The sequence below is a fragment of the Mugil cephalus genome, chromosome 21 (genome assembly GCF_022458985.1).
Source record: "Mugil cephalus isolate CIBA_MC_2020 chromosome 21, CIBA_Mcephalus_1.1, whole genome shotgun sequence".
Lineage (NCBI taxonomy): Eukaryota > Metazoa > Chordata > Actinopteri > Mugiliformes > Mugilidae > Mugil > Mugil cephalus.
The window spans coordinates 563885-590265 of record NC_061790.1 but is presented as its reverse complement, the minus strand read 5'-3'; the positions used below and the strand labels follow the sequence as shown (position 1 = coordinate 590265).

At 41.0% G+C, this 26381-nt stretch overlaps 3 long non-coding RNA genes across 4 annotated transcripts; 2 read left to right on the top strand and 1 right to left on the bottom strand.

The window, feature by feature from the left end:
• Positions 1–207: 207 nt before the first annotated feature.
• LOC124998918 lies at positions 208–20879 on the bottom strand. The gene is made up of 3 exons (XR_007111109.1): positions 20401–20879; positions 1225–1231; positions 208–242 (listed from the first exon to the last, which is right to left on the bottom strand). It is a non-coding gene; the product is annotated as an uncharacterized LOC124998918 (long non-coding RNA).
• LOC124998914 lies at positions 538–3749 on the top strand. Its single transcript, XR_007111104.1, has 2 exons — positions 538–1993; positions 2365–3749. It is a non-coding gene; the product is annotated as an uncharacterized LOC124998914 (long non-coding RNA).
• A 25-nt stretch (positions 20880–20904) lies between the features above and the next one.
• Positions 20905–22192, top strand: LOC124998915. 2 transcript variants are annotated; one of them, XR_007111105.1, is made up of 3 exons: positions 20905–21305; positions 21371–21441; positions 21523–22192. It is a non-coding gene; the product is annotated as an uncharacterized LOC124998915 (long non-coding RNA). The 2 variants fall into 2 exon arrangements; XR_007111106.1 differs by having other exon boundaries at positions 21371–22192.
• The last annotated feature ends 4189 nt before the right edge of the window (positions 22193–26381 follow it).

Below are 26381 nucleotides of genomic sequence, written 5' to 3'. Positions count from 1 at the left end.
TACGAGCTACCGTTTTGTCACAGTGAGCCCAAATGTGAGACCAGTGAAAAGGAGGAAATCTCACTCTTTTCTGTGTCTCTGCTGTTAATGCAGCTGATCCCTGTGTCCCACACACACACACACACACACACACACACACACACATCCTCACAAACACACACACACACACACACACACACACACACTCACTCACACACACACACATACTCACACACACACACACACACACACACACACACACACTACCTGTGCTAACTCCCATGTCAACACACACAGTATCCTCGGCATTAGCTCCCGTAGCTCTTTCAAAATTTCCCAGAGGGAATTTTCTAGTTTAAATGAGTTTGTCTTTAGTTTGAGGATCAATAAAGTTATAAATGAAGATGAATTAGATTCAGTTGGTGATTAAACATATCAGATCTACAACAGTAACAGACAGTGAACTGACCTCAGAGTCTCCAGTCTACAGTCTGGACTCTCCAGAAAACCACACAGCTGCTTCACTCCTGAATCCTTCAGGTTGTTGAAGCTCAGCTCCAGATGTTTCAGATGGGAGGGGTTGGACTTCAGAGCTGGTCCCAGAGAATCACAGCTGATCTCTGACAAACTGCAGCTGTTCAACCTGAATAAAGAATAAAAGATGTAGATTAAACCCTGAATGATTCAGTCTGATGTGTCGAGGAGCTTTTCTCTAAAATAAACAGACTGACTTTCTCCTCCTGTTGTAAGGGGCCTAAAAATGACCCCCAAGAACAAGATGGACCCAACACTTCATAGAAACAGGAACACACACACACACACTAACAGATAAACATCTGAACACATGATCTCATCTGTGTGTGTTGACCAGGAATGAAGCATCAACGTTCCACAGTTTAACCCTTATGTCCTCCTCCAGGTCACCGCCCTCTGGACACCGTGGTGGAAACAATGTCCACACATAAAGAAACTGACATAAAATCATCACACTTCAATATTTTCTCTGCTTTTTTCATCAACCACTTAAACAACTTCAGACCTGCTCAAAACTCCCAAAACTACGACTAAAAGGAGTTTATCAGGATTTTAACCCTTTAAATGCTGCTGTGAAAATAACATGATGTTCCATGAAATAAACAGGAGGTGGGCGGGGCTTTGGTGGTAATCAGAGTCTGGGATGTGTCACAGCAATAAAACTGATTTGATTGCATCATTATCTCGTATGCAGTGTCAGATTTAAAACACCAGACACCTTTGTGGCAAAAATGTGCAGGTACAAAGGAGGAAGTTCTTTCTTAGGGCTGGACAATTATGGAAAAAATGATCATCATGATTGTTTTGATTGATACTGAAATCATGATTAATAGACATGATTAATCATTGATTTAAAAAAGTATTTATTGAACCATCAAAACTCAACTTTAAATCCAACGTTTTATATCATAAATGTCACAGCCTCCGTTATCTGTCTCTGTCTCCAGGAGCTGGTGGGACATGGAGCGGCTGTACAGAGTGTCCTCCATGGAGGACTGAGTGGCTGAAGTTCATGCACTTTTTGGGTCTGTTGCTCCCTCAATACTTTGTCATAGACACTTCATGGCAGAACTTTAAATGGCTAAATAAATTTGTCGTGTTGCTTTGAGGTGCAGACATGACAGCAACACGTATCTCCTTCTGCTCCACGTCCAACAATTTGAATCCAAAATGTCTCCAAATGACTGAAGTTGTCCAACCTGTCTTTTAACTAAAGGCTCAGGCTGCTTTCTGCCATGTTGTCAATCACTGTCCCACAATGAGCCACACACGTCACTAGAGGCGGAGCTAGACTTTTATCCTTGGGATGGCCTGGGGGCAGAGGCGGAGCTAGACTTTTATCCTTGGGGGCAGAGGCGGAGCTAGCACTGGACCCCACCCTGACATCTGATTGGACTCCCTAGGTGCCCCAGATGATTGACATATGACATATGTCTTGTCGAAAGGAGCCAGTTGCATTTTTAAATCGCAGGGAAAACAGGTACGTACTCAGTCAATGATGGAATTATATGTTGAATAGGACGGCACACTGTGCATGAAGCAAGAGATGTAATTTACTCATTTACTCATGTGTGTGTGTGTGTGTGTGTGTTACAGTAATATCTTACCTCAGTGGGATGTTATGACACTAAAAATGACAAATAAACTATTGACTTTTTGCTGATACAGTTCACAGTAGTATAACAGTGTTATACAGTGTAACAGTGATGCACTGATACAATTGTGGTAAAGTTACTGTAAACAAAACAACAATACAATTACACGAGTAATTCTCAACTGATTCTGTAAGACACACATGAGGCACACATTACGAATGGTAATACAGTGTTGTCCTTTGAATTGTATGTCTAGGATTGGACGACAACCTCAGAGGAAAACTTCTCAATGACCAACAAGAAGACCAACATCTGTAACATGGAGATGGAAAATAACGCATCACACTGAGACAGATCCACACTGCAAACACACAAGACAACGCCATATTCCAAAATGTCAACTCTATAAACATCTCCACAACAAACCGGATATTGACCAAGTATCAGACGACCATGAAGCAACAGGTTTCCATTTGAGAGGAGCTGTGATAGTGAAAGAGCTGCAGTACCAGTAGGTACATGTAAGTCAGTCACTGGTTGTCTGTCATTATAACCTTTTTACCATTAAGCAGTGGTTCCCAAACCCCTTTACCTCTTTACCTGATGTCTGAATCCAAGTATCTGCTTAATTAGCGCCTCCCAAGCAGATCTATCTAATACTGTGGGTTTTACTGTAACATTACACTATGTCTAGTCATTGATGATTTCCCCCTCTGCTTTCTCTCACATCCCCTCTGTGGTTCCTCTGCGTAGGCCTGTCCCTAGGGGAACATGGACCCCAGGTTTGGAACCACTGCAGTAGTGGCCAGTAGTATATAGAACTTGTGGAGGAGAACATAGAACATTACCATGTCATTTTAATTTTCTGATGTGAACCTTTTTTTAGCTCTGCTGCCATTTCTGAAAAAGGTGTGGACACTCACATCCCCAGTCTTGGCCCATACAATACACAGAAGCTCCTCATCTTCTTGGACCGTCTTCATTCTGATTTGATCCCTGAGAATGAGAGAGGCCTCGTAGGGCCTCACCTACCAAAGCATGTAACTGTGTGGGACAATGTGAAGTTTCACCGTGGCTGCTCATCAGAGCCTGGTTCACTACTCAGCCAAGGATGGTCATGGTCCTACCACCTTACTTTCCTTTCCTCAGTCCTGTTGAGGAGTTTTTCTCCGCTTGGAGGTGGAGAGTGTATGAGCATCAGGCTCAAAATCACAGGTCCTTGCTCCATCCAGTGGTTTTACAATGGTCATGATATTACAGGAGATCAGTGCAGGGGATGGTTGTGACATGTACGTTGTTTCTTCCCTCGTTGCATCGCAAGGGAGAATATACGCTGTGATGTGGACGAGAATCTGTGGCCAGACAGACAGAAGTGTGAGGATGGTCAGGAGAAGGAGGGTGAGGAAGAGGATGATGTCCAGTAGGGTGAGGATGAGGGAGAGGGAGGGTGAGAACAGTGACCAGTGAAGAAATGTTAGTTTTGAATCTCCGGCTTTATTTACAGCACTGTAGGCTACATATAACTTTCCTTGTTTTTTGTGTGTATGTGTTTATATTACAGTATATTGTGCTGTATACATTTATTTTAACTCTGATTTATGGAAGTTACTTCATGTGTGTGAATAAAAATGGTTAAATTTCCTTGGCAGTATGAGTGCAATGTGTGAAGTCAAACCTTGGAGGGTACTCTTACCGTAAAGTCCTATTGTTTCTTTTTTTTTCAGTTTTATTCACATTTGTATTCTGTTAGGTAACAAAAAAAAAAAAAAAAAAAAAAAAAAAAAAAAAACGAGTACAGTAACCATTGTGAATGAAGGACTGGGCTCAGACTGAGAGGTGGACAGGACAGAAGTGATGTTTCAATGGTCCTCTGCCATAGTGACAAAACATCTAACCATTTTGACTTGCAGTGCTCACACAATGCCAAAGGGACAATGCATTTTGGGGGCACGGACTGTTTATATGAGAAAGAAATTTAGTTTTGACACATGAGTGAACTGTTTTGGGAGAGATATGAGCTTTTGGAGGTGAACCATGGTTTTGTGCTGAACCATCCAGGTTATTTTGACAAAAGCACTAAGAGTGTTGAGAATGTCCAGTCTGTTTGGAGAAATGAGCCAAAGCAATTGAGAAGGATCTTTTGCCTTTTTTTTTTGCCTTTTTTTGCTCATACATAGATCCATACATTCCCGAAGGGAAATTAGGTCATCACAGCAGGCAGCTAGGATGCAGTGGCAGGATGATATGATGGTAGTGTTATTGTAACTAAAATTATTTGGTGACATAATGGAATACAAATTCTAAATACTGATTTAGCAGATAAGTGCTTCTTCTAATGTTAGAAATGTTCCTACTCATTTTAGACAGTATATTATTAATATGACTTGACCAAGACAAAGTTTCATCCACTGTTACTCCCAATAGTTTAGTTTCTCTAACCTGTTCAATAGCAGTTCCTTGCATAGAAAGACACAGTTTGGGTTCAGACCTCAGCGTATGCTTAGAGCCAATAACAATACATTCAGTTTTAAAGACGTTCAGTTTTAACTTATTCTCCAATATCCAATCTGAGACCAGCCTCAATTCCTGTTGAAGTAATTTATTAACTGATGCAATGTTTTCTGCAGACATACAATCTTGTGTCATCAACATAAATCCCTATACTCGCAAGTTCAATGCATATGGCATGTCATTAACAAAGATAGAATATAGGAGCGGCCCCAGGCTGCTGCCTTGTGGAACGCCACTACTTAGCGTTGCTTGAGAGGGTGCGTTAAACATTACACATTGTTGTCTGTTAGCCAGGTAACTTTTCAATCGTTTAATCGCTGAATAATTAAATTTACAAGCTAACAGCTTTCTGAGTAAGAACTCATTATTTATGATGTCGAAAGCTGCGCTAAAGTCTAACTTTACTACGCCTACAGTTAATTTCGCATCAGTCCTTTTTAACCAGTCATCTGTAAGAGATGTTAAGGCTGAGCAGGTCGATTAGCCAGTTTTATAGGCTGCTGGTGCTCAGAATTAATGCCATTTTCTTCAAAATATTTCTGACTTTATATAAGTTTACTTAAGACAGGTAAGATACAAATCTGTCTGCTATTTGGTCCTGACAGAGTCACTCCATTGTTTTTGGGTAGTGGAGTTACCTTTGCAACCTTCCACAGCTGAGAAAACACACCTAAATCAATACACAAATTGAAAATATTAAAATAGGCCTCACCACCATTTTTGCTCATAACTGCAAAAGTCTGGCATCTAAATTATCAATGCCACAGGGATGATCACATTTAATCGATAAAAGAAGTTTCTCAAGCTCCTCCTCATTGATCACACTGAATCTAAAGCTGCATAATTTCTTTTTTGATGATGGAATCTGAAAGCTCACTGTACCGACATCATTTGAGTTCTGATTGTGCCAACTTTGTTCATAAAATAATCACCAAAATAATTTGCGATATCCTTTGGTTTTGTTAGAAATGCACCATCACATTCAATAAAAGTAGATGCTTTATCTGCTTTACGCTCACCTACAATATCCTTAAATTTTCTCCACAACTTTTTGCTATCATTCTTACACTCAGCAAATTTAGATCTATAATATTGTTTTTTTTTCTGTTTGTTCATTTTGGTTAATTTTGTTCCTCAGTGATCGATAAGCTTGCCATTCCGCAGGGCTACCATTTTCAATGGCAGACTTTTTTAGTAAGTTTCTTTCTTTAAAATGGCTTTTCAATTCATTGTCAATCCAGGGAGCTTTAGCTGATCTAACTGATAGCTTCTTAATTGGAGCATGTTTATCACAAACAGCTGAGAATAATTTCATAAAAGTTACTAACGCAGCATCTGGATGCAAGCAATCCAGAACAGTATGCCAGTTCACATTTGTTAAGTCATTTAAAAACTCTTTTTCAGAAAATGTTCTATATGTTCTTCTAGGCCTCTTGGTACTTTTTGATACCTGTTCCTCATTGTGTTTACTGGACTTGGTCACAGCGGTGACAGTCTTAGCTCTTCATTTATGTCATTATTAGACTCAATTGGCTTTTCTCAGAAAGTAAATGGTTTAACTCACTGTTTCAATCACACCTTAGATCTTGTTCCAACTTATGGCCTAGAAACTGAAGGTCCAACCGTATATTCTCACAACCCTCTATTGTCTGATCATTTTCTTGTAACATTTGAATTTACGATAAGTAATTACACAGAAATTGTAAAGACATTTCTTTATGGTAGACACTTATCTGATGATGCTGTAACTAGATATAAGGAATTAATACCTTCAGTATTTAACTCAGTGCCTTATGTTAGTGATGTGGATGTGAGCAACCACAATCTAACTCCATCACAAATAGATTATTTTGTTGACAGCACGACAGCATCGCTTAGTACAACTTTAAATCTAGTTGCTCCTCTTAAAAGAAGGTGGTAAATGGAAGGAGGGCAGCTCCATGGTATAATTCACAGTGGAACCGTTCAAAGCTGGAAAGAATTTGTCATTCCACTAGTTCTGAAGAAGCTCACATAGCCTGGAAAGATAGTTTAACAACTTATAAAAAAAACTCTCTGTAAGATTAGGACAGCATATTATTCTTCATTAATAGAAGAAAACAAGAACAAGCCCAGATTTCTTTTCAGCTGTAGCCAGGCTGACAAAGAGTCACAGCTCTGTTGAGCATCTATTCCTTCAGCCCTCAGCAGTAATGACTTCATGAGCTTCTTCACTGATAAAATTGTTGGCATTAGAGATAAAATTCATAGCACCCTTCCATCTGTCAAAGATATGAAAGATTAAAAGATTAAAAAGAGATTAAAATCGTCTTATGGATTCCTTGAGGAACAGCTTTTAAAAATCATGAATTGCTCTCTTCAGACCGGTGTCTTCCCTACAATACCTTCAAAATAGCAGTGGTGAAACCCCTTCTGAAGAAGAGCAATTTAGATCCAAGTGTCTTTAATAACTGCCGAACTGTATCCAACTTACCATTTTTAAGTAAAATTTTAGAAAAACTGGTTATTAACCAAGTTAATGACTTTTTAAACAGAAATAACATTTTAGAGAAACATCAGTCTGGTTTTAGGAGGAACCACAGTACCGAGACAACACTTTTAAAGATTTTAAACAACATCAGGTGGAATTTAGATAATAAAAAGCTCTCAGTGTTGTATCAAAAGCGGCGCTTAGATCCAGTAGACCATCACATTTTGTTAAATAGACTCTAAACCTGGTCGGCCTTTCTGGTACTGTTTTTAACTGGTTTCGTTCTTATCTCACAGACGATGCTTTTATGTAAGTATGGATACATGTTCCTCAAGAACCCATGAAATTGGATGCGGGGTTCCCTAAGGATCAATTTAAGGTCCACTTCTTTTTAATCTGCACATGCTTCCTCCCCAGATATCTGGTCATGGATGGCAGCAAATTTCCTACAACTAAACCAGGACAAAACTGAGGTTTTAGTTACAGGTCCTGAAGGTCGGAGAGAGAAACTTTTACCAAAACTTCAAGATAATAAACCAACACAATCAGTAAAAAATCTGGCTGTGATTTTTGACTCTGAGCTGAATTTTATTCCACATATCAAAAATATGACGAAAATAGTTTTTTATCATCTTAAGAATATATCCAGAGTCGCCCGTTTCTCTCTCAGGCCAGTACGGAGGTGCTGATGCTTTTATCTCCTGTCGATTAGATTATTGTAATGCCCTGCTCTCTGGTCTTCCCAAAAAGAGTATTTTAAATCTTCAGTTATCACAGAACTCAGCCGCACGTGTGCTAACGAGGACCAGAGGGCAGCAGCACATTACACCGGTTTTAGGTGTAATGTGATGATCCAAATGATCCATTTAAGGTTCTTTTAATAGTTTTTAAATCTCTTACTGGCCTTACGCCCTCTTACTTATCGGACCTTATCCATACCAAAACCAAGAAATAAAACCCATGGTGAGGCGGCATTTAGCTACTCTGGGGCTGCTGGGGATGCTGTCCCTGGGTCCCTTTGGTCCGACTGGTTTTCGTCTGTCAGGGTCGGGGGGGCCTGGGTGCTGGAGCCCCCTGTGGCTCTGCCCGTGGCTCCTCCCAGAGTGGGAGGAGCTTCCTCAATCCTCAGTGTCATGACATGTCTCCCTTTTGTCAGTATTGTGACTGTGCAGGGGTGTGTGTGTGTGTGCGCACGCAGTATGGAGGGTGGGGGGTGCGGGTAATTGTTTTTGATTTATATTCTTGTAATTGTTTTTGGTTTTTGTGTGTGTTTTTGATTTTTGTGTGTAAAGCACTTTGTGTTGCATGTCCATACATGGAAGGTGCTCTATAAATAAAGTTTGATTGGATTCTTTCTCCCTAATTGATCTTCCTCAGCTCACTTCAGTTATTACAGCATCTAAACCATCAACTTGTCTTCTAGACCCCATCCCGACTAAGCTGCTCCAGGAGGTTTTTCGGTAACACTTTCTATGAAGGTTGTATTTATAATGCCCTATGAATGCACTCATAATGTTTTATAAGGTGTCTATAAAGCATTATAATGGTCATTATTACCATCTATACATATTCACAAGTCGTTATAACCAACTTCATGATGCATTATGACAACTGGTTATGAATGATTATAATTTTAATCTGAATAGTGCATCATAAATGTCAATATCTGCCTAGTCACTTGTTAGTTTTATAATGCATCATAACTACTTTGCTTTGCTAAATGTGCATAGTGATGCATAATGAGTTTTGACTTCGCCTATAGTGCTTTATATCTGTAGTTATAAGTATATGTAATAAAGTTATAATAATGAATACATCTCCCTACAGCACACTGTTATAAACAGCTATGCAATATCATAAGTGCTATTTGTCAGCGCTAAGTAAACTGACAAGAATATGACACTATTATTGACAGATATAAGTTACTATGAGTAATTAAAAGGTGCAATGAACTAAGTCCTGAGTCTGGCATCTTTACCCCATATGCACAGTGTTAATATCATAGGTGTTATTTGTCAGCTTTAGGTAAATTAGAGCAAATGAAATGCCTGGACAGTAAAGACAAAAGAAATGCATTTAGTTCACTTTATTTTCATTTAAACCAACACACATAATCAGAATGATTATCAACGCTCTGAGCACATTACACACGCGTGGTCCTAGAGATGTGGCTCTTAAAAGTGCCTTTGGGTTGGTGACGTGATTCAGGGTCAGAGGTCAGGAGATGGTTTGACAGCAACTACAAGAAGAACAGAGGCAAATCTTTAGTGCTCTAGCTGGGTTTGTTTTTATGCAGAAAGGTTTGAATGAAAACACATAAGCAGATCACGTTTTTTGTTTAAAGCAGCCTAATGAGACATTATGTTACCGCATATCGTGCAGGCAGCGCAGATTACCCGTAGGTGGCTTAAGCTAGCTACACGAAAGTTACCAGACACGGCTAGTTTTAACTCACAAATTACATCGTTTTCATATTCTTGCGTTTAATGATTGAAACCATTCGAAATCATTGCTTTAATATGTAAACCATGTGCTTCATGTAAGCAAAGTAAGACAATAGCTCACAAAACATTAGCAGGACAGAGAGACAACCTACCTGTCCTGGAGAGGACTCAGAGGAGAAAGGAAAGAAAAACCGCTTTACGACTAGTACATACAGTCAATGCTTTACGACAGTGGGAGGAGCTGGGGACGGAGGTGGGTGGGTGGGGTCAGAGGTCAGGGGTCATGGACTAAGGAATGACATTTCTACAATAATGATAATATAAATAAAAACGATATCAAAATAATATCTGACGGCATTCAATAAAGGCGGACATTTCTAGCGATCCTGTATAAGAGACCGATATAACAAACAACCATTTTTTTTTTTTTTTCGAATCTCAAAGTGCCGAATCCTGCAGCAAAATTGACGTTACATTAAAAACCGAAATAAGACCATTACAAATCTAGTCTAAATGAAATTAAATCAAACCTCTTCATTGCGCAGTGTCACATTGACAGTCGTCCTCACGAAATAACTTCCAATTGAAATACATCAGTTTGAAATTCGTTTCGAGCGGCATGAAAATTTGATAAAAATCAGCAGGCACCAAACAATAGATTAATTTTCGTGACAGTTTCACATCCACTATGACACCGGGTTGGCATTTCACCGCTTCTTTATACAGGATCGCTAGAAATGTCCGCATTTATTGAATGCCGTCAGATATTATTTTAATATCGTTTTTATTAATATTATTATTATTGTAGAAATGTCATTCCTTAGTCCATGACCCCTGACCTCTGACCCCACCCACGTCCGTCCCCAGCTCCTCCCACTGTCGTAAAGCATTGACTGTATGTACTAGTCGTAAAGCGGCTTTTCTTTCCTTTCTCCGCTGAATCCTCTCCAGGACAGGTAGGTTGTCTCTCTGTCCTGCTAATGTTTTGTGAGCTAATGTCTTACTTTGCTTACATGAAGCACATCGTTTACATATTAAAGCAATGATTTCGAATGGTTTCAATCATTAAACGCAAGAATATGAAAACGATGTAATTTGTGAGTTAAAACTAGCCGTGTCTGGTAACTTTCGTCTAGCTAGGTTAAGTCACCTACGGGTAATCTGCGGTGTCTGCATGATATGCGGTAATATAATGTCTCATTAGGCTGCTTTAAACAAAAAAACGTGATCTGCTTATGTGTTTTCAATCAAACCTTTCTGCATAAAAAACAAACCCAGCTAGAGCACTAAAGATTTGCCTCTGTTCTTCTTGTAGTTGCTGTCAAACCATCTCCTGACCTCTGACCCTGAATCACGTCACCAACCCAAAGGCACTTTTAAGAGCCACATCTCTAGGACCACGCCGTGCCACTTTTGTGGCCTGTTTCATGTGTTTCATGTGTTTGTGTAATGTGCTCAGAACATTGATAATCATTCTGATTATGTGTGTTGGTTTAAATGAAAATAAAGTGAACTAAATGCATTTCTTTTGTCTTTACTGTCCAGGCATTTCATTTGCTCTAATTTACCTAAAGCTGACAAATAACACCTATGATATTAACACTGTGCATATGGGGTAAAGATGCCAGACTCAGGACTTAGTTCATTGCACCTTTTAATTACTCATAGTAACTTATATCTGTTAATAATAGTGTCATATTCTTGTCACTTTACTTAGCGCTGAAAAATAGCACTTATGATATTGCATGGCTGTTTATAACAGTGTGCTGTAGGGAGATGTAATCATTATTATAACTTTATTACATATACTTATAACTACAGATATAAAGCACTATAGGCGAAGTCAAAACTCATTATGCATCACTATGCACATTTAGCAAAGCAAAGTAGTTATGATGCATTATAAAACTAACAAGTGACTAGGCAGATATTGACATATTTATAATGCACTATTCAGATTAAAATTATAATCATTCATAACCAGTTGTCATAATGCATCATGAAGTTGGTTATGACGACTTGTGAATATGTATAGATGGTAATAATGACCATTATAATGCTTTATAGACACCTTATAAAACATTATGAGTGCATTCATAGGGCGTTATAAATATAACTTTCATAGAAAGTGTTACCGGTTTTTCCATTAATTAATACCTCCATATTAAATCAGATAAACTTATCTTTATTAAGGATATGTGCCCCAGTCTTTTAAAACTGCTGTAATTAGACCATTACTTAAAAACCCACTCTTGACCCAGATGTTTTAGCAACTATAGGCCAATTTCCAACCTTCCTTTTATCTCTTAAGTTTTGGAAAGGGTTGTTGTCAATCAGTTGCTTGATCATTTAAACAGGAATAGTTTGTTTGAAGAGTTTCAGTCAGGTTTTAGAGCTCATCATAGCACAGAAACAGCTCTGGTTAAAGTTACCAATGATCTCCTCATGGCTTCAGACGATGGACTTGTCTCTATACTTGTCCTGCTAGATCTCAGTGCTGCATTTGACACTGTTGATCACAGTATTCTACTACAGAGACTTGAAAGTGTGATCAAGATTACAGGAACTGCACTAGGCTGGTTTGAATCATATCAGTCAGACAGATTCCAGTTTTTCCATGTAAACAACAACTCTTCTATATATACCAAAGTAAGCTATGGAGTTCCTCAGGGTTCTGTGCTAGGACCAATATTATTCACATTATACATGCTTCCCTTAGGCTATATTATTAGAAAGCACGGCATAAACTTCCATCGCTACGCAGATGATACCCAGCTATATTTATCTATGAAACCAGATGAAACTAATCAGCTGGTTAAACTCCAAGCATGCCTTAAAGACATAAAGGCTTGGATGACCTGTAATAATTTTTCTACTTTTAAACTCAGACAAAACAGAAGTCATTATATTTGGCTCTAAACATCATCAATCAATCAATCAAATTTATTTATAAAGCACACTTAAAAACAACCGAGGTTAACCAAAGTGCTGTACAATAATTAAGTGAAAAAACAAAAAAACAAAAACAGCAACCAATAACAAATCCAGCAATGCAACAAAGATCAAGAAGACTTAAAAGCTAAGGTAAAGAAGTAGGCCTTGAGCCTTGATTTGAAAGAGTCAATTGAGGGGGCAAGTCTGACAGAGAGGGGGCGCTGTTCCACAGTCTGGGGGCAGCAACTGCGAAAGCACCGTCACCCCTGAGTTTATGAAGACAGCGTGGAACTATTAAAAGCCCTTGGTCAGCGGACCTGAGGGGCCTGGAAGGGGAGTAAGGAGTTAGAAGTTCTGACAGGTAGGAGGGGCCTGCTCCATTCTGGGCTTTATATAAAAATAAAAGAAGTTTAAAATCAATTCGAAATTTAACTGGCAGCCAGTGGAGGGAGGCAAGGACAGGGGTGATGTGGTCTGTCTTTCGAAACCCTGTCAGGAGTCTGGCTGCAGCGTTTTGAATTAATTGTAGACGGGGGAGAGATGATTGATGATTGGATGATTTGATTTGGATTCGTTTAGTTGAAGAATTTTTTCTGTCATCCAGGACTTTATTTCCTTTATGCAGTTGTGGATGTTGGTGATTTTGGATTGATCGTTAGGATTGAGGGGGCGATAAATTCGGTTCTGTGATTTGTCTTAAAGCCGGATTGGAATTTCTCCAGGATGTTATTTTGATGCAGGTAGGACAGTAGCTGATTGAGGATGGTCTTTTCAAGGACTTTAGACAGGAATGGGAGTTTAGAAATGGGTCTGTATTTTTGGGGCTGGGTGGGATCATCCAGGTGTTACTTGGACCGGTGGTGACAAAAACATCCTTCAGGAGATCGGTGGGGATAATATCAAGAGGGCAGGTTGCTGCTTTCATGCTGGTGACAATCTGTGTTAGGGTGGGTAAGAAGATAGGAGCGAAAGAGTTCAATTTGGATGAGCAGACCTGGGAGCGGCAGTGTAATGGGAGGAGGGATGGAAATAGTTCCACTTTGTTGATGAAAAATGTGGAGAATTCCATACATTTGGCAGGGGATACGTCAAGGGTGGTGTTTGGAGGAGGACAAATGATAGAGTTTATGGTGTTAAATAAGATCTTTGGATTATGGGCACTATTGGAAATTAAATCGGAGAAGTATTCGGTTCTTGCTGACTTGACTGCTTCCTGAAATTTGTATAAGTGATTTCTTAGGATCTGGGAGGAGATCTGCAGCTTGTCCTTTTTCCATTTTCTTTCTGCCTTTCTGCACGATTGCCTGAGAGTATGGATGTTGTTGTTGTTTAACCAGGGGTGAGTTTTGTTTTTGGGTTTTTTTAAGTTTGAGAGGAGCGATAGAGTCTAGGATGTTGACACAGGTTGAGTTGAACTGGGAGAGTAATTCCTCGGTGAGGAGGGGCGAGGAGGGAGGGACATCAGAAGTCCCAGGTGCAGAGGATAAATATGCCTCAGTGGACTGTCTGGCTGTAGAGGAGGATATTATACGGGAGTAGGCAGGCAGTTGAGGTGTAGGATCAGAATGAAGATTTGCAGAAAACTTGATGCACAGGTGATCTGAGATCCCTAAATCCTCAACAGTGAAGGTGGGAGTGGTCATGCCAAGGGTAAAAACTAGATCTAGAGTGTGACCATGGTTATGCGTTGGGCCAGAGACTTGTTGTAAAATAGGTGGGACGTTCCCAGAACAGGTCAAAGGAGTAGGTGAGTCTGTTGCCATAGCCTCATCAACCAGCCCAGTCTTCATGGTCTGGAGTCTGTGTATCAGACCTGTGGAGCTCCATAAACTGCATCTGTCCCAGTCTTCATGTCCTCCTCCAGGTGTCCACTCCTACCTAGATGAACTATTCACCAACCTGCCCATGATTCCTGTTATACTCACAAACTGTCACAGATCATCAGCTATGTGTTATATTACTAGATCCTACATGTTTCCTTCAGCTTGATGTTTGTATCTATGACAGAAGTTAGTTTATCTAGTTTCTCCTGTTCTTCTCTCTCTATCTTCTCTGGTTCTACCCGGCTGGTCTTCAGCAGATGCTTCCTCCATATGAGCTGGTTCTGCTCCAGGTTTCTTCCTGTTACAGGGAGTTTTTCCCTCAGGCTGCTCTGGAGGTTTCAGGCTGGTTTTTGTGAAGCGTCTTGAGATGATTTGTATTGTTATTGGTGCTATATAAATAAAACTGAATTGAATTGAATTGAATTGTGTAAAATCTTGAACAGGTAACTTCTCAGAGAATCGTATCATGGACGATATAAATATGCCACTGGAGTGCTGCACAGCTTCACAATCCTACAAACTAACTAGTGTCTCTCTCAGTGTGAGAGGGAGAAACATCTGGAGATGTTGTCAGGATGTGGGAGGTATGTGAGGGAGGCAGAGGGAAGCTCACGCAGTACGAGATTATACACAGGTATTACCACAACAATGAAACTGCTGAATGACAAGAAGTGTTAAAAAATGTAAAACAGAACTGGGAACTTTTCTGCGCTGTATGTGGGAGTGGACATTAGTGTCTCCATTCTGGATGAAAGCTGCTAACGTCCTGAGTGAATGGTCTGACTCCTGTTATGTGTCTAATAGGGGACAGGTGACCAGAACATTTTGTGTCATCACGATGGGCCTGATTCCAGCTTCCAGAGTCGCTCTGAGACGGTGGAAAGCAGCTGTGTCTCCTAATCTGAGGGAGTGGTTGGATGCAGGTGGAGACAGTGTCCTATGAGGCGACGCTCTACAGATTAACAGGTGAAATGGAAGACGGGAGGAGTTACACAAAGCGGACCACGGACTAAATGCGGCATCTCGCTTCTTTTTTGGATTCCACATATAGAATACATTTGTTTGGATGTTCTCTTTGGTGACATGTTGGAGAATGTCTACACCAACACCTGTGTCTTGTTCTAGAACTTGTACTTGTTCACATGTTCTAAAAATTCATGAGTATAAATGACACGTGAGAGGAAAAGACACTGGATTCCAACAAACTGGTTAAAGAAAATAGTTCCTGCAGAAATTCAAGCAACAAGCTGTAACACAGACACAATGATCACACAATGAAAACAAAAGTAAAAAAAAATTTAGCTGCATGCAGCAATGAGGGGGTCCAAGCACATCGGCCAATCGGCCATAAGGCTAGACAAGAAGTTTTGAGCGAATCGGCAAAGGATTGGCAGAAATACGAGCTGACATTAGAGGCTCCGCCGCCAATTTTTATTGGCTGTAGCAGGCAAACGGATTGGACAATGAAAATGGCACTAAGTAACTTTTGTGCGGCTCGGTCTAAAGATAGTCTGTGACGATTATCTTGGGAAACAGACAAAATTTGCGACCTGTGAATCTTTTAAAGGTTTTTGACAAAATTTTGACAAAATCCAATACGACCGGCCAAATTCTTGCGATTGCGTGAAAAGTTTTGCCAGATCCTGAAAGGGGACATTCCACAGTTTCAGCAAACATGAAAATTTACTCTGAAATCCTAACACGTCAAGAGAAAAGAGCAAATACGCAATTTGTTAATTACAGCACCTCCTAGAGGCCGAATGACATTGAATTTTTGTTGTGCATTTTGGAGGGAGTCTGACCAAGTTTGGTCCTCGGAAGTCAAAGCGTCACCGAGATAAGAGCAAACTCCCTGTTTGGCGGCGCCGCCGGCAACAACGATTGGCTAACACGAAAAGTTGGCATGTACTATCAATGGGGCACCCTATAGTACGTGTGGATGTCACAAAGTCATTTCAAATATTAACCCATCAAGAGATATGAGCAAAAACCATGTTTGTCTAATTACAGCGCCCCCTAGAGACCAAACACCACCAAATTCATGGTGTCCACTTGGGACCGGGTCAGGACCCATATTGCCAAATATGATGTCAATATGTCTCACCGTTGCCTATCTGGGCACTGGCCACATCGAAAACAGCACCTTCGCCGCTGATTTTGATTGGCTGCAGCGGACGAACGAAGTGGAAATTAAAAAACCCATCTAGTAACTTTTGTGCAGCTTGGTCTGAAGATAGTCTGTGCCGATTTTCGTGAGAATCGGACAAAATTTGGGACCCGTGAAACTTTTTAAAGGTTTTTGAAAAAATCCAAGATGGCGGAAAATCTGTCATTACGCATCATGACGTCATAGGGTAGGCTGAACTCAGCATCATCCAAGGATCACAAGGATACCTTGTTTGTAAATTTCAGGCATACGGTTCAAAAGTTACGTGTGCAAATGTAACTCCAACTTTGACCCGTTGGTGGCGCTAGAGCATACTTACTGGCAACATGTAACTCAGTCAAATTAAATATACCACAGTCCTTAAGTTATGTGCAAAATTTCACAACTTTTTACCATATGGTTCTATGGGCTGCCATAGACTCCAATGGCAGAAGACGGAATAACAATAATAATAATAATAATAATAATAATAATAATAATAAATATAGCTGCATGCAGCAATGAGGGGTCCAAGCAGTTATGGACTCCATACAGCAAGATGAAGCCATGGGGAGATGCAAAAAACCCGGCCGTCAGCGGTTCATATGAAAAGAAACTAGAAGCAATTTGCATTTCTTGCAGAAATGCACTGTGAATGCCTTCTGCCGATCCGCCCGCCACACCTGTCGAAATATGTGCAGACACGCACATTGCGGCGGCCATCTTGGGAATTGCGCAATGCATTGTGGGCGCGTAGTTTCCGCCGCTCCCTTCCGCGTCATGTGTTCGCAACGAGAGTCCCGGGGTTATATAAAATAATCCTCATTTGCATTCATAACAGTGGCTGGATACAATCGATGTGCCGTGTGCGGATGTAACACTGATCGCCGATGTAACTCCAAGTACATGTACATGCTTATGTGCGTAGATGTCTTGTTAAATGTTCCCAATTTGATGAAGATGTTTTATATCATGTAACTGTTATGGATGCGTTGAATGTATGTGTAAAGCTTCGGAAAATTAAACTGACGCATGTTGTTACCAGCTTATGTAAGGATAAGAGAGCAATTGTGATCATTATATCATAAACTGTAATGTGTCATTATTATCATTAGCACTGTGTTGATTATCAATATCAATCCGTTTTGATAAATGCCTACAAGCCTTTCAGTGGCGTTGCACATGATCTGCATTTTCAATTGGACCAATTTATATAGTATCATAAATATATGTCAGACATTTCTAATAAACCAAAGGGATTAAAAATCGGTTGAGAATTCAGTGAGTAATGATGATTGTAATCGTTGATAGACCTCTGCCCCAGTTCACTAATAGTCAGTAAATTGTTGCAGTAGCAACGAGCGCCATCTGCCCTAATTAGAGGCACGCGTGTTACTTCAGGGGTGTGCATGCGCACTGACGTACCGCTGAGTGAATTCTCCGGTCGTTCGCTCTGAAGCAGTTTCCTGTCCGAGCTGTTGTGTATCATTAAAGTTGAACAAAATAACACGAAACACAGCTGCTGCTTACTATCCCACTGATTGTGATTGGGACATGATGCAACGAACGTAAAGGCATTAAACGTGTGGTTCACGTTTCAAAGGCTGGGCGAAAAGGTGACCACCAGGTTCTCTCCGAGGGGAGGGGGACCAGCATGAACTAAAACTCAGCAAGACAAGTAGTAGCACTAATGTGGTGAATAAACGGCATCTGGGAATGTAATTCCCGTTGTGAAAACACATAGCAGTCAGTAGCGGCGGAAACTACGACTCCTAGAATGCATTGCGCGCTGGGAAAATGGCCGACTTTCCGGTGTCCCATTCATATCTATGGGAAAACTTTTGGAAGTTTAATAATATCAGCACGAAAGGTAATAGCAGGCATGGCGCGAATGACGCCCTCTGAGCATCAAAGCTAACTAGAAAACAGCCCAGATGTGCGGCCTTTGAGCTCCCCCTGGTTGGACAGATGTGAAAAAAATGGGCCAGCAGTGGTTCATATGAAGAGACAGTAGAAAATGTGTGGTCTTTCAGCTCCCCTAGTGGGAAATGAAAAGCAGTTCAGGTCTACATCCAAATACATTACGGTATATGAGACAACGCGTCATTCTTTCGACTACTTTTGACTGTAGCGCCCCCTAGTGCCTGAATGACACCAAATTTAGCACATCTCCTTGGGGGGGATGCGGGAAACGTACCGGAAAATTTTATTTCGCTATGTCAAAGCGTTCCCGAGATATGACCTCACATCCCGTCTGGAACCTTCGCCACCAATTTTGATTGGCTGTTGCAGGCAAACTGATTGGACAATGAAAATGCCATTAAGTAACTTTTGTGCAGCTCGGTCTGAAGATGGTCTGTGACAGTTTTCGTGAGAATCAGAGAAAGTTTTTAGATGCGTGACGCTTTTTAAAGGTTTCTGACAAAATCCAATATGGGGGCCAAATTGCGTGAGCAGTTTTGCCAGATCCTGAAAGGGGACATTCCACAGTATCAGCAGGACAAAATTCATCATTGTTCTAAAAATTCATGAGTATAAATGACATGTGAGAGGAAAAGACACTGGATTCCAACAAACTGGTTAAAGAGAAGAGTTCCTGCAGAAATTCAAGCAACAAGCTGTAACACAGACACAATGATCACACAATGAAAACAAAAAGTTTAAAATAAATGTACAAAAAGGTTTGTCTTCAGTTTGAGGATCAATAAAGTTATAAATGAAGATGAATTAGATTCAGTTGGTGATTAAACATATCAGATCTACAACAGTAACAGACAGTGAACTGACCTCAGAGTCTCCAGTCTACAGTCTGGACTCTCCAGAAAACCACACAGCTGCTTCACTCCTGAACCCTCCAGGTTGTTTCCACTCAGGTCCAGATGTTTCAGATGGGAGGGGTTGGACTTCAGAGCTGGTCCCAGAGAATCACAGCTGATCTCTGACAAACTGCAGCTGTTCAACCTGAATAAAGAATAAAAGATGTAGATTAAACCCTGAATGATTCAGTCTGATGTGTCAAGGAGCTTTTCTCTAAAATAAACAGACTGACTTTCTCCTCCTGTTGTAAGGGGCCTAAAAATGACCCCCAAGAACAAGATGGACCCAACACTTCATAGAAACAGGAACACACAATGTGGCGGCCCCAGCAGTCATCCACCATCAGCGTCAGTGTTCTGTTTACTATTTTCTTCTCTGACACTTATAAAGACACTGCACAGTCTTTGGGTTTCAGATACATTTTCTTCCATCAGCAGTTTGGTGATTTGTGTGCACACAATTTAGCTTTGTGATCATGGGTTTGTCCTTCCACAAACACTCACCTTTTGTCTTTGTTTGAGCTCCTCTGGCAAAAGGCCTGAAGCCTGACAAAGAGGACGTTTTGAAGGAGGTCCAGGGGAAGAGGAAGAGGGGGAACAGGACTGCAGGAGCCTTGAAGGTTCCTTTGGATAGGATTTGTTGGGTTGGAAGAATTGTTTCTTTGTGCGGAGGTTGTCTCTTTGTTCCCTTAGTCTATGTTTAGTTTAGGTGTGTTAGCTGTGTTAATAGTTAATTGTTAAATTGTTATTCAAGTTTCCCCTTGTTCCTGTTTTGGACTAGTCCTGAGAGTATAAAACCTGTGTGTGTCTCATGTGTGGTGGGTCACTTTGATCAGGTTCAGTTGAAACCTTAGTTGCCTTATTGTTTAGTTGACCTCAGTTTGAGGTTTGGGCTCCATTTTATCCTTTTGTCAGGTCTCTGTATGTATGCCTCATTACTTTTGGAATGTTCTTACATTTTGGGGACTTTTATTATTATTATTATTATTATTATTATTATTATTATTATTATTATTGTTATTATTATTATTATTATTGTTATTATTATTATTCATTTTTTGAACACACACACACACACTTTCATGCATCAACCTACAATGAGGAAATGGATGAATCTAATCAAATTCTGTAAAAATGTCAAATATCACTAGTTTCTTCTACATGAAACAGTAACATCACAGAGTCATGGTTTTATACTGGAATAGCAGCCAGATTAATGAATGTAGTTATAATGGAAGTCAATGGGGCATTTTTGGCCATGAAGGGAGAATCTGACACTACAGAAAAATACTGATGCAATCAAATCAATTTCATTGATAATCTTTGACACATCCAAGACTCTAATTACCACCAAAGTCTCATCCACCGACTGTTTATTTTATGGAAAATTATTCATGTTTTGTCTTTTTTTGAAAACAAAAAAACAAAAAAAACATTTAAAACTTGGTATTTTCAGACTGGTATTTAAAGAGTTAAAATCCTGAAAGCGCTTGAAATGTTGGTAGTTTAGAGCATGTGTGAAGTTGTTTAAGTGATTCATGAAAGAAAAGTAGAAATAAATATTGAAGTATGAGGATTTTATGGCAGTTTCTTTATGTGTGGACATTTTTCCACAAAAGTGTCCAGAGGGGACAAAATTCATCACAAGAGTATAAATGACATGTGAGAGGAAAAGACACTGGGTTTCAACAAACTGGTTAAAGAGAAGAGTTCCTGCAGAAATTCAAGCAACAAGCTGTAACACAGACACAATGATCACACAAAGAAAAAGAAAATGTACAAGAATGCCGTGTAGCAGCATATAATTATGCGGCTGGGCGTGGCCAGGAGCCAATTATGATGGGGTCGTGGATAAAAGAGCGGCCCCTCCTACGCCTCCTCCCTCTGTCTCCCGCTGGCGTAATTTCCGGGACATCCTGTGTGGCTGCAACAGGTAACTCCGGGGGCCGCGTACGTTTTTGCCAGTTTTGTATTTGCGGGAGCCTTAACTATTTCTTGTGCTGTGACAAGGGGGCTGTGGGTGGATTCTGGCTCCATGTGGTCTCCTTGTCTGGTGCGTATCCTCTCTCGTTGTGCTGAATCTCTCGTTATCAGTAGTTTAATGTAGTGTGGTCACAGGTAAATGCTGGTAGCGGCTCGCTGCTCTTGCCTCGTCTCACTGGTTGCATGAACAGGTGCTGTACCATAAGGTATGTAGTTCATTCTTTCTGAGTCTAACCTGTCCTGTGGGGGGAGCGATCGGGTATTTAATTTCCTTTTTGTTTAAGTAGGATCAAGTCCATCACCTCCATTGGCTCCCTTCCGTCTGCATGACCTCTGCTGCTTTGTCCTGCTTCAAGTTCCTGTCCGTCCGTGCAGCTGTTTCCCGGCTCGGGTTTGGCTGGCTCCGGCGTGCTGCGGTGCTTTGCTGCCGTCCGTCCTATTGCGCTGGTCGCCCACCTGTGGTTGGGTCGTTCGCCTTCGCCGCGGCTCGTAGCAGCCCGTTCTCGGCTGCCAGCGTCCGCTCTTTTTTTAGTGAGGGTTTCGTGACCCCTTTTATCTGGTTCACACTTTCGGATTTCGTTTTTCATTCAATTCCGATTGTGTTCAATTGATGCTGGCGATTTGATTTGTATTAGCAGTTTTATCATTTCATCTGGTGATATTTTAACTTTGTATATTTGCTGATTATATTCGTTGCTTTTCTTTTTGTTTCAGGGGCTGACGGCCTGTAGTGGTGTGGGTGATCGTAGGAGACCCTCCTGTCTGCTGTGCCGTTTCCAGGGATGTGGGTCGTTCACGGGTGTGCTCTTTTCACGTGTGTCTGGGGGAACTTTTACTTTGGGGACCCCTCCTTTCGCTTGCCCTAGCTACTTTTAGGCCGAAGCCCTTGATTAACTTTTGTTTTTGCATTTTCTTTTGTTTGGATCCTTTGTATTAATAAAATATTATTGTGACTAATTTCATAGGCCACGTCTCTTGCTTGTCGAGCAACGGACCTGTATTGTGTAAAACCGAAGATTTGGTAATAGTAATGTCCTTAGGGTGAGTACCTGAGGTGGCGTTGTCTGGCAACAAGTATACTGATTTCAGTGTAAAATAACTAAGTACAATTTATTAGCCCTACCGCCCCGCCACAGCCGGAAGAGGACTTAAGGGTTAAATGGGTTTGGATTTGTGTTTAGTTTGAGGATCAATAAAGTTATAAATGAAGATGAATTAGACTCAGTTGGTGATTAAACATATCAGATCTACAACAGTAACAGACAGTGAACTCACTCCAGAGTCTCCAGTCTACAGTCTGGACTCTCCAGAAAACCACACAGCTGCTTCACTCCTGAACCCTTCAGGTCGTTTTCACTCAGCTCCAGATGTTTCAGATGGGAGGGGTTGGACTTCAGAGCTGGTCCCAGAGAATCACAGCTGATCTCTGACAAACTGCAGCTCTTCAACCTGAATAAAGAATAAAAGATGTAGATTAAATCATTAATGATTCAGTCAGAACGTTGAGGAGCTGGAACAGTGACTCTACAAGGACAAGAACAAAAACTAAAGAGTTATTTAAAGTAGTGTGTCTTCAATTTGAGGATCAATAAAGTTATAAATGAAGATGAATTAGATTCAGTTGGTGATTAAACATATCAGATCTACAACAGTAACAGACAGTGAACTGACCCCAGAGTCTCCAGTCTACAGTCTGGACTCTCCAGAAAACCACACAGCTGCTTCACTCCTGAATCCTTCAGGTTGTTGTAACTCAGGTCCAGATGTTTCAGATGGGAGGGGTTGGACTTCAGAGCTGAGACCAGATAATAACAGCTGATCTCTGACAACCTGCAGCAACTCAACCTGAATAAAGAATAAAAGATGTAGATTAAACCCTGAATGATTCAGTCTGATGTGTCAAGGAGCTTTTCTCTAAAATAAACAGACTGACTTTCTCCTCCTGTTGTAAGGGGCCTAAAAATGACCCCCCAAGAACAAGATGGACCCAACACTTCATAGAAACAGGAACACACACTGTGGCGGCCCCAGCAGTCATCCAGGCTGGATTATTGTAACGTGTTACTGTCTGGCTCCAAATACTCTTTAAAAATCCTCCAACTGATTCAAAACGCTGCAGCAAGAGCACTGACTATCTCTTATAATTTACTAACCACTGTGTCTCCCTCTCTCCCTCCATCTTCTTGTGAGGGTCTCTGGTCTGGAGGCTGAATATCTGACCTGTGGAGTTCTAAGCTACATCTGCTGCCGTGGCCTCATCAACCAGCCCAGTCTTCATGGTCTGGAGTCTGTGTATCAGACCTGTGGAGCTCCATAAACTACATCTGTCCCAGTCTTCATGGTCTGGAGTCTGTGTATCAGACCTGTGGAGCTCCATAAACTACATCTGTCCCAGTCTTCATGTCCTCCTCCAGGTGTCCACTCCTACCTAGATGAACTATTCACCAACCTGCCCATGATTCCTGTTATACTCACAAACTGTCACAGATCATCAGCTATGTGTTATATTACTAGATCCTACATGTTTCCTTCAGCTTGATGTTTGTATCTATGACAGAAGTTAGTTTATCTAGTTTCTCCTGTTCTTCTTTTCTCTCTATCTTCTCTGGTTCTACCCGGCTGGTCTTCAGCAGATGGTTCCTCCATATGAGCTGGTTCTGCTCCAGGTTTCTTCCTGTTAAAGGGAGTTTTTCCCTCAGGCTGCTCTGGAGGTTTCAGGCTGGTTTTTGTGAAGCGTCTTGAGATGATTTGTATTGTTATTGGGGCTATATAAATAAAACTGAATTGAATTGAATTGAATTGTGTAAAATCTTGAACAGGTAACTTCTCAGAGAATCGTATCATGGACGATATTAATATGCCACTGGAGTGCTGCACAGCTTCACAATCCTACAAACTAACTAGTGTCTCTGTCAGTGTGAGAGGGAGAAACATCTGGAGATGTTGTCAGGATGTGGGAGGTATGTGAGGGAGGCAGAGGGAAGCTCACGCAGTACGAGATTATACACAGGTATTACCACAACAATGAAACTGCTGAATGACAAGAAGTGTTAAAAAATGTAAAACAGAACTGGGAACTTTTCTGCGCTGTATGTGGGAGTGGACATTAGTGTCTCCATTCTCGATGAAAGCTGCTGACGTCCTGAGTGAATGGTCTGACTCCTGTTATGTGTCTACTAGGGGACAGGTGACCAGAACATTTTGTGTCATCACGATGGGCCTGATTCCAGCTTCCAGAGTCGCTCTGAGACGGTGGAAAGCAGCTGTGTCTCCTAATCTGAGGGAGTGGTTGGATGCAGGTGGAGACAGTGTCCTATGAGGCGACGCTCTACAGATTAACAGGTGAAATGGAAGACGGGAGGAGTTACACAAAGCGGACCACGGACTAAATGCGGCATCTCGCTTCTTTTTTGGATTCCACATATAGAATACATTTGTTTGGATGTTCTCTTTGGTGACATGTTGGAGAATGTCTACACCAAAACCTGTGTCTTGTTCTAGAACTTGTACTTGTTCACTTGTTCTAAAAATTCATGAGTATAAATGACACGTGAGAGGAAAAGACACTGGATTCCAACAAACTGGTTAAAGAAAATAGTTCCTGCAGAAATTCAAGCAACAAGCTGTAACACAGACACAATGATCACACAATGAAAACAAAAGTAAAAAAAAATTTAGCTGCATGCAGCAATGAGGGGGTCCAAGCACATCGGCCAATCGGCCATAAGGCTAGACGAGAAGTTTTGAGCGAATCGGCAAAGGATTGGCAGAAATACGAACTGACATTAGAGGCTCCGCCGCCAATTTTTATTGGCTGTAGCAGGCAAACGGATTGGACAATGAAAATGGCACTAAGTAACTTTTGTGCGGCTCGGTCTAAAGATAGTCTGTGACGATTATCTTGGGAAACAGACAAAATTTGCAACCTGTGAATCTTTTCAAGGTTTTTGACAAAATCCAATACGACCGGCCAAATTCTTGCGATTGCGTGAAAAGTTTTGCCAGATCCTGAAAGGGGACATTCCACAGTTTCAGCAAACATGAAAATTTACTCTGAAATCCTAACACGTCAAGAGAAAAGAGCAAATACGCAATTTGTTAATTACAGCACCTCCTAGAGGCCGAATGACATTGAATTTTTGTTGTGCATTTTGGAGGGAGTCCCAAAGCGTCTGACCAAGTTTGGTCCTCGGAAGTCAAAGCGTCACCGAGATAAGAGCAAACTCCCTGTTTGGCGGCGCCGCCGGCAGCAACGATTGGCTAACACGAAAAGTTGGCATGAACTATCAATGGGGCACCCCACAGTACCTGTGGATGTCACAAAGTCATTTCAAATATTAACCCATCAAGAGATATGAGCAAAAACCATGTTTGTCTAATTACAGCGCCCCCTAGAGACCAAACACCACCAAATTCATGGTGTCCACTTGGGACCGGGTCAGGACCCATATTGCCAAATGTGATGTCAATATGTCTCACCGTTGCCTATCTGGGCACTGGCCACATCGAAAACAGCACCTTCGCCGCTGATTTTGATTGGCTGCAGCGGACGAACGAAGTGGAAATTAAAAAACCCATCTAGTAACTTTTGTGCGGCTTGGTCTGAAGATAGTCTGTGCCAATTTTCGTGAGAATCGGACAAAATTTGGGACCCGTGAAACTTTTTAAAGGTTTTTAACAAAATCCAAGATGGCGGAAAATCTATTATTACGCATCATGACGTCATAGGGTAGGCTGAACTCAGCATCATCCAAGGATCACAAGGATACCTTGTTTGTAAATTTCAGGCGTACGGTTCAACCATAACGTGTGCAAATGTACTTCCAAATTTGACCCATTGGTGGCGCTAGAGCATACTTACTGGCAACATGTATCTCAGGCAAATTAAAGATCCTACTGTCCTTAGTCAATGTGCAAAATTTCACAACTTTTTACCATACGGTTCTATGGGCTGCCATAGACTCCAATGGCAGAAGACAGAAGAATAACAAGAAGAAGAAGAAGAAGAAGAAGAAAACGTAGACACAATGGGTTCCTCGCAGCTACGCTGCTTGGACAATGTACAGGAAGATTGGTCTTCAGTTTGAGGATCAATAAAGTTGTAAATGAAGATGAATTAGATTCAGTTGGTGATTAAACATATCAG